We start from the raw sequence: 8,986 nt of genomic DNA, 5'->3' as shown, positions 1-8,986 counted from the left end.
TTGAATTAAAAATAACTGAAGTTTCAGGGGCAAATCTGAAATAAATAAAATACCAATGGATCAAATAAAACACTCAGTTAACAGTGAATGACCAAAAGTGAAATTAATCCAAACCTCCCGAAACCTTGCGCAGCAATGGATTAAAATAAAACACATTCAACATTTCATGGAAAAAATTTGAAAACAAACAACAAAGATTTTGAAATGATGGGATAAAATAGAAGGATTAAAAACGTAAATAACCCATTAGTGCTTAAAACCCTTTTCAATCTTAAATTAAAGCCCTATTCTGCAGCAGCAACAGCTGCAAGAATTATTTTATCTTCGCCCCAATTCTTCACGCCAAAACCCCCTCCCCTCTAACTTCGATTTGGACAAAATGAAGCAAACGATGTCGACGGCGCGCCTCTGCTGGTAAGAAACTCTTCCCTTTCTTTTACTTTTTGGTTTTTTTTTAAAAATGAGGTAAAATACAAAAGGAAGATGAGACAAACAAGAAAAAATAGAAACAGTAAAGAAAAACTTGGAAAGAACAAATCACCTTCAAAACTTTTTTTTCTGATTCTCTTTATTTTCGTATTTTCTTTAACTTTTTCCTCAATATTTTTGCTAAAAAACCTCCTTTACATATTTTACTTGGCTTTATATAGCTGAAAAAAACAACTCTCTAAAAACCCCCTCTACCATTTTGCCGTATATTCTGCTATTATTGACATTCATGGTTCGTTGCAGGTGCGTGGAGGACGTGCGTAGCGTTCGTGCGGGGCTACCATGCGTGCGAGCAAGGACGTAGGGGCAATGGGCAGTTGCTACGGCATTGAGAAAGGGAAAACAAAAAATGCTGCTAGGGTCTTAGGGTTTTTCTCTTGGGCTATACTGTAGTTGGGCTTGGGTTTAAGTTAATGGGATTGTAGTTTGGGTTATTTGGGTTAAATTTATTTAATTTTAGTATTTGATTTGGGCTGTGTAAATGGTTTTGGGCCCCGGGCAATAATTGGGTATTACAAAAATCAAAAGGGATGTCAAAAACTACAAGAAAGATAAGTAGAAAGCCAAAGTTTTTTATGCTATTGCTGCCGAGGAAAGAGGTGATGATTTTTTGTTGGTGTCAATGAGCAAAAGCTCTCATCAAACTTCCGAATCGATCTTAGATGCAGAGTGCTCCTATCACATTTGTTCCAACATGAACTGGTTCTCCACGTACAGTTCAGTTGAAGTTGCGCTAATGGGGAATAACTCTCTATGCAAAATATCTAGAATTAGAACAATATAAATTAGGATGCGCAACAGAATTATTCAGACACTGTTAGATGTCAAGTATGTTTTTGGTTTAAATAAAAATCTTATTTCATTGAGAATTTTGAATTCTGACGGTTGCAAGATTGTCATTGAGTCAAATGGCTTAAAAGTTTCTCATAGGGCTTTTGTTGTGATGAGAGAACAGAAAAAGGGCAACATATATGTTCTGCAAAGGTCAACGGTTACTGGTGCAACTGTGATTACCAAAGAAAAGATGAAATCGCCACCATGTCACAATGAGTATCAACCTGACGTCGCGACAACACGGCGTAACACTTTCTCCACCGGTTCTGATTCAACCAAACTTTGGCACATGCTACTAGGTCATATGAGTGAGAAAGGTAAGACAGTATTGTGCAATAGAGATCTTTTCAAATACACTGGAGTTGGTAAGTTAGGTTTCTGCGAGCATTGAGTTTTCAGGAAATAAACAAACTCAAGCCAGTTTCGGTTCAACAATTCATAGAACAAAATAGATTTTATATTACATTCATTTTGATTTATGGGGTCCTTCTTTTGACATTTCAAAAGGAGGTAATAAATATTTCCTAATTTTTATTGATGATCACTTCTAAAAAGTTGGGGTTTATTTCTTGAAACAGAAAAGCGAAGTCTTTGGAATCTTCAAATAATGGAAAACACTGTTAGAAAAACAAACCAAAAAATTTGTGAAGCGATTAAGAATGGATAATGGTCTTGAGTTCTGTCCATCAGAGTTTAATGATTTTTACGAATGAGAAGGAATCGAAAGACATCAAACGATTTTTTGAACTTTGTAGCAGAATGGAGTTGCAAAAACAATGAACAAACCTTGCTGGAAAGGCTTGATGTATGCTTTCTAATGTAGTCTTAGAGAAGGAATTTTGGGCTAAAGTCGTAAACTTGGCAAGTTAATTGGTAAATCAATCTCCTCATCGAGCGTTGAACGATAAAGTTCTAAAGGAGATATAGTCAGGTAATCTTCCTAATTATTCTAATCTTAGAATTTTTGGTTGCCTTGCTTATGCTAAAGTTAGCCAGGGAAAGCTCGAACCAAGGGTCATTAAATGCATCTTTCTGGATACACTGCTGGTACAAAAGGTTTTAAGTTGTGGTCTTCAAAATCTGGCAAAATAATTATTAGCAGAGATGTTACGTTTGATGAATCTTTCATGTTTCGATTAGAAAATGGGACTTTTACTTTTAAAGACACAACAAATCAAAGTGTCGCGAGCAAGGTGGAGTCAAAAGCTGAAACAGGGGGCGACATCCAGACAAGAAAATGTCCAACATCGCAACAACACGACAAATAGAGGTCTCCTCGCCTTGAAGAGTCACACGACATCGCGACAACACGATAAAATAATTATAAGTTGTTTTGGATATGCTTGGGGCTCCATTCGACCCTCAGGTATCCTCACCAACTTAGTTAAATAATTATAAGTTGGCTTGTGACAGGAAAATGTAAATCCGACCGCCACAAAAATATTGTGAAGGAAACCTAGTGGCTTATGCTCTAAGTGTTGCCGAGAGCATTGATTCAACCGATCATTTGTGTTATTATAAAGCAGTTCAAGCTTTCGATTCTAGCAAATGGCTCGTTGCAATGGAAGAAAAGATGGAATCACTTAAAAAAAACGAGAGTTGGAGGCTAGTTAAACCACCTATTAGTAAAAGAATCATTGGTTGCAAATGGATGTTTAGAAATGAGGAAAGTTCGACATTAGGTACAAGGCAAGATTGGTTGCAAAGGGCTACAACCAAGTAGAGGGAATTGATTTTCATGATGTGTTCTATAACATTACTTTTTTTTAGTGGTATCGGGGATTATGGTTTCGGGACCACAATTTCGGCTAGTAAGTTAGTGTTTTTTTATTTAATATTTATAGGAAATCTAAAATGTTGTATTATAGTTTGATTAAGAAATTTTAACATTTAGTTAGGTAATTAAGTAAAAAGGACTGAAGTGTAAAAGTTGTAAAAGTTAGTGGTTATTAGTTAAAAGTATTAAATGGTTAAAGTAATTAAAATCTATGGACTTAAATGGTAATTATACCATGAAGATAGTTAACGGACGGTTATGGGCTTGAAATGGTTAAAATTGATGTTAATTAGTAAGGGTAATAAGTAAATAAATAATGAAACAAAAACAAAAGAAGAAAAAAGGCAATTATCATCATCTTTGTTAAGTAAATAAACAATGAAACAAAAAAAATGAAGAAAAAAGGCAATTATCATCATCTTTGTTAGTTTGCCGAAAAGTAAAGAAGAAAAACATCCATATTTTAAGCTTCAACATTCGGTTGGAGTGCTTGCATGTAAGTGATTTTCAATTCCGTTTTTAGTAATTTTTTTGTTTTTTAGATCGTTGTATTTATGTCCTGCTAAACCAGCGTTAATTCATTAAATTATAAAATGTTTTCACTTGTGTTATTATTGAATTTATGAGAATTTTGAAGTTGTATAATGATTTTGCGAGCTTGATATTTAAACAATATTAATTTGTGAACTAGTTGTTGGTGATTTTGATTATTAGAGATTTAAATGTTAAAATTGTAAAAGTTCATGGAATTTTATGAAATTGTGAAAATTATGAGTTGATATAGAATTATAGAAATTTTTGGTTAGATGAGAATTTGGCTTATGGATGTTAATTGATTAAATTTTGAAGAAAGGATTAAATTGTATAAAAGTTAATTGTTGGGGTTAAATGAGAAAAATATTAAAATTTAAGAGTGAAAGGTTTGAATCTAAGTAATGTATGGTGTTGAATTAGTTAATTAAACTAATTTATTATGTTTAGATAAAATATTAAAATAATAAAAATTTAAACTCTTTGATCTAGTGATATTTAAAAATATCAAAAGATAAAATATTAAAAAAATAAAATATTTTCTTAATGAAAAATTAAAAGATTATTGTTATAAATAAATCTCAAACTTTTCAATAGTTTTTTTAAAACAAATTTTTTACCACAGTTTCACTTTCCAAATTTAATTTTGCACTTAATAAAAAATTAAATAATAAATTTAAAATAAGTGGCATTTGATTCAAGAATCACTCTAGTAAATTATGCTTTTAAAGGCATTTTTAGTAGCGTTTGCGCCGAAAACACCGTAAATATATACCATTAGTGACGTTTTACTATAAACGCCGCAAAATGTAAGGTAATAGCGGTGTTTTTCCCATAAACACCGCAAAAGGTAAGGCAATAGCAGCGTTTTTCCCATAAACGCCACAAAAGGTAAGGCAATAGCGGCGTTTTTTCCATAAATGCTGCGAATTCATTTACTTTTTATTGAAACGGTGCCATTTTCATAAAGAAATCAAAGATCCTTTTTCTTCTTCGATATCATCTCCCACGAGTTACCTGCTTTCTTTCTCAATTCGTTGATCCATTTTCTTTCTTTCTCATGTTTTTTCTTTCTTAGTCTGCTTTCTTTCTTTGATATCCTTTTTTTTTTGCTCTATATCATTTCCCACGATATCATCTCCCACCCACATTATTTGATTTCCCGAAACCCTAAACATCCACTATACCCCCCTTTCCTCAGAGTCTGTAACTGAGCAACCGACGCCTAGCCACTTTACCCAGTAGCCAACTCACTCGCCAACCTCCGTGAGTCTTAGGAAAATTTATCTTTACTTTTTCTTTTTTCCATTCTACGTTTTTGTTATTTCTGTTTGTTTCTCGAGAAAATTTTTAAAAAAAAGCCGAGCGTTTTCGTCGGTTCTTTGCTTTTTTTTATTGTATATATAAGATTACAGATTTGTTTACTTGACTAATAGAATTGAAATCAACTAGAAAATCAAGTGGATAAATATTTGGATTCTTGTTTTGTTTCAGGATTTTGGTAAAAATCGACTGTGCAATATCAAAATTTGTTTACAAAACCAGGGGGTATTACAGGTGAGAAATTGAACGATTATTTAATTTATTTTTATCTACAAATTTTATGTTATGAACTAAGTAGTTTTGTGAATTTGCATTTTAGGGTTTCGAGGACTATTTTTACTCCCTTTAGGAAGGCTTTCTCACTTAGTTTCTCACTTATTTTATTTTATTTCATTTCCATATGATCCAGTAACAAGCTAGTAATGAATTTTAGTTATCTTTATTATCTGATTTTGATGGGAAAAATCAATGATAAGCAGGTTTTATTTCATTTCTCATCTCGTTTGTTCTTGCAGTTAGAAGTCCTTTATTTTCTAATTTTGTCTCTATTAGCTCAATTTTTATTATTTCATTTAACAAAATCTTCTATTTTAGCTGCTCTTGACATTAAGAAGATAGCTTTTTGGTGTGTTTGCTTAGCTTTAATCCACATTTTCTCACGTAAGATAGTTCTGCTTCCTTTCTTGCTTTGTTTTTAATTTTCTTATTGGGTTTTTATTTTTCTGTTTTTCTTTAATCTTTTTTCTTCTGGATTCTGGGTTTTCATTGATGTTTCAATTAAGTACATTATGTTATTATGCTGGTTGGGTGCTTAGAAAATTAGGGTAATAGGAACATAAGTGTTTGATCTACTAAGTTTTTTAGTAGTACTGTTTCTTTTTCTTTTTTCCCTTTTCTCGCAAAATCCTGATTGATGCCTGGGATATGATGTAACCTAATCTTTGTTTAGCATTTTATAATTTGAACAACTTTTTTAAAAAAAATAATTTTTGGTTCGTCCTTGCGGGAATCTGATTCATGCTTTTTATCCTTGAGTGTTGAGTGTTGAAATGTGTTTGAAAATTGGAATTTTGAGGTTAAGTAATGGTACAAATTCCATGGAGTAGTCTGACATAAGTGGAATCTTGTGTCATCCTCACTCTTTTTGTTATTCTTCAAACAAAAATTTCTACTTTATTAATGTTTGATTTTGTTTTATCTTGTGGAACAAGCATATGTGGTGACAGCTTTGGTATAACTGGTTTTTAGTTCACTTATTTAGTTTCTTATGTGATTAAAATAGCGATATATAAATATATGTTTATGAAAATTTTTTATTGTTTCATTAGTCCTGTATTTCTTTTGTTTATTTCTTTGATTTGATTTCTTGGTGGACAATCATTTTTTTATTTTTTTTAAATTTTTACCTACCGAAACTTAGATATGCTTTTAAGTTATTAGGGGCTTCCCATGTATATACATGTGCTTTACAATGGTGTTTAGTCCATATCAGTGTAGACAATCATTTTCCCTTGTTGACTAAGGCTAGTATAGTTGATTTTTAACATCAGCAAGTTCTTGATATAGAGCACAGTTTTGTAAGGCAGTTACTAAGCTCCAAATTTTCTATTTCTTTCTCTTTTTTGGTTAGACCGAATTAAGCAGGCCAAAGTTTGTAACGGTAATAGCAGTTAATTTCACCCTTATATTTAAAACGATTTCTTTCTCTTCGCTTGATATTTGATGCTTGAGAATATTGTGATATGCTAAATACCACATATTTTATCTGATAGATACTTTGAGAATGGAGTTGAATTTCAATAGGTTGTTTAGTTGTAAACCTTTTTGCATGCTTTTCCATTTCATGAAATTGAATATGGGTGACAACATTTACATTGAGCATCTATTGTCTTTCTCTAGATATGCTACTTGCAAACTGTTAAAGCCTTCATTGTCCTATACTTGCAAACTGTTTGCCTAAATGTTTTGGGTACCATTTCAAGTAAACTTATAACGGGTTTTTATTTGTTTAACTTGTATGCTCATGGAGTATGTATGTGATCTCTTTAGCTCCGTAGGATTGCAATGGCATGCTACTTCATACTGATTGCTTTTAACTAGGGTTTCCTCTTGGCTGGATAATATGAAGAGTCTTTTCTTAGTCCCTTTCTATGTTATCTACGGGCTACTATTTTGTACTTGTAAATTATAAAAAAGGATATTGCTTGGCTCAACTCTATATAGATGATCTTTTTTTTTTGTCCATGAATTTAATTCTTTTTCTTATCGCGGGCTATGATTTATTTAATTTTATTATATATATATTTCAGAAACATTATAATTTATTTTGCACTTATCATGTATCGTTTCAAGTTACGAAGTAAATAAATGAATGATCCAAATAAAACAAAATAACCAATTTAAATATTATTTATATGGTTAATTTTAGTATTGACAAAATAAACAAAATGAAAAGAAATAAACAAAATAAATAACAAAATAAACCAAATGAAAAGAAATAAACAAAAGAAATAACAAATGGAGAAGCGGCGAAGTTCTACAAGTTACTTAATAAAATGAATGAGGAACTTTACGAGGGATCGAAATTTTCAAAACTGTTCTTCTACATTCGTCTTTTTCACTTAAAATGTTTGGGAGGGTGGACCGAAAACTCTTTTACACTGCTGTTAGAGTTTTTGAGAGATATGTTTCTGTTTACAAAAATCTCTCATTCATGCGAAGATATAAAGAAACTGATAAATGATTTAGGCATTGGGTACAACAAAATTCATAGTTTCCCAAATGTCTGCATGTTGTATTGGGGTGGTTGAAAAAACCAATAGTCTTGTCATGTTTGCGGTAAATCTCGTTGGATGAATAGGAATGTAAAAGATATGAATGAGGATGAAGGTGAGACACAGTCAAGAAAGAAGTCAGTAAAGATTTTGCGATATTTTCCACTAATACCAAGGCTTTAAAGGCTTTTCATGTTGTCAAAAATAGTCGAGTCTATGAGGTGGCATCATGATTAACGAATCGATGATGGATTATTAAGGCAACCTGTAAATTTTTTAGCTTGGAAATCATTTGATAGTAAATTTCCAAGCTTTGCAAGCGATCCTCAGAATGTGAGGCTCGGGCTAGCATCTGATAGATTTAATCCTTTTAAAATCATGAGTACTTCATACAGTACTTGGCCTATAGTGCTTGTTCCTTACAATTTGCCTCCCTGGATTTGTACGAAGCAATTTTCTTTTATCTTATCTATGATGATCCCTTAAGAAAAAGGTCCCGAGAATGATATTGACATTTATATGTAGCCACTTATTGAAGTGTTGGAACAGTTATGGGCAGGTGTTGAAACATATGATGTCTTGACAAAGGAGAACTTTACGTGCAACTTTGTTGTGGACTATTAATGATTTCCCCACTTATGCCAATGTATTTGGTTGGAGTACCAAAGGACGTTATGCTTGTCCTTGTTGTACTGTGCAAACATGTTCTAAGTGGTTATATAATGGAAAGAAGTTCTCTTATATGGGGCATGATTGGTAGTTTGATGGAAATCATAAATTTAGATTTCAAATGACTCTATTTGATGGTACTGAAGAGTTTAGATAAGCTCCTAAGAAGAGCATTGGATCTGAAATCTTGTTCATGTTAAAGATATAAATTTCAATTATGGGAAGATAAATCAACCACCCAACACGCAAAAAAAAAGAGAAGACCGAGGGAGACATATATTGGCAATGTTGACCAGTAAAGTGATGATGAATTTGATAAAGAGGACTAATGAGGCAAACTTGTGGGAAAAAAAAATTTTTTTAGTTGCCTTATTGGGAGCATCACATTTTGCGACACAATCTTGATGTCATGAATATTGAAATGAATGTTTGCGAGAACATCATCGGGACAATTCTAAATGTCAATAGAAAATCAAAAGACAATCTTTAGAGTCGACTTGATCTAATTGACATGGGAATTTGGTGTGATCTTCATCCCCAATTACTTCTGAATGGAAAACCTCGATTGTCATCTTCTATTTTTGCAATG

General features: G+C 32.2%; 1 long non-coding RNA gene across 1 annotated transcript; it reads left to right on the top strand.

Annotated features, from left to right (window-relative positions):
- On the top strand, positions 1-1,358 carry LOC107956796 (uncharacterized). The gene is made up of 2 exons (XR_001700260.2): positions 1-414; positions 733-1,358. It is a non-coding gene; the product is annotated as an uncharacterized lncRNA (long non-coding RNA).
- The last annotated feature ends 7,628 nt before the right edge of the window (positions 1,359-8,986 follow it).

This window comes from Gossypium hirsutum, chromosome D07 (assembly GCF_007990345.1).
Source record: "Gossypium hirsutum isolate 1008001.06 chromosome D07, Gossypium_hirsutum_v2.1, whole genome shotgun sequence".
Taxonomy (NCBI): Eukaryota; Viridiplantae; Streptophyta; class Magnoliopsida; order Malvales; family Malvaceae; genus Gossypium; species Gossypium hirsutum.
Note: the sequence above shows the minus strand (reverse complement) of the source record. Positions and strands in the feature narration are given on the sequence as shown.